Below are 494 nucleotides of genomic sequence, written 5' to 3' on the forward strand. Positions count from 1 at the left end.
ATAAATCCGAAGGGAGAATACTATTACCCGCTACCGCCCCCATCGACCAGGTCATGAACCACTTCCAATTGTCATCGTGCTCCGAAGGCACCAATTAGGCTAATGCCACTGGCTCTGAAGGCAACATGCATATGTAGGAGAAATTGTATATAGCTATACATGTGTGTATGTGTGAATTAATATGGTGGTTTGTGAGACATTGATGATATATATATGATTGATTCTACTAGAAATTCTATTTATATATATATATATATATATATATATATATATATATATATATATATATATATATATATGCATAACATGTACAATGTGTAGTATCGTAAAATACCAGCAAACAAAAAAGAATTAAAATGGAAAACACAAAATTAAATGAGAAAGAAATCATAAAACCAAAAACCCCCCAAACATTTTAGTACCGGTTGGTGTTACCAACCGGTACTAAAGGGCTCCCGGCCCCCGGAGCTGGCTCGTGCCACGTGGTTGCCCTT

Source organism: Triticum dicoccoides, chromosome 4A, assembly GCF_002162155.2.
Source record: "Triticum dicoccoides isolate Atlit2015 ecotype Zavitan chromosome 4A, WEW_v2.0, whole genome shotgun sequence".
Lineage (NCBI taxonomy): Eukaryota > Viridiplantae > Streptophyta > Magnoliopsida > Poales > Poaceae > Triticum > Triticum dicoccoides.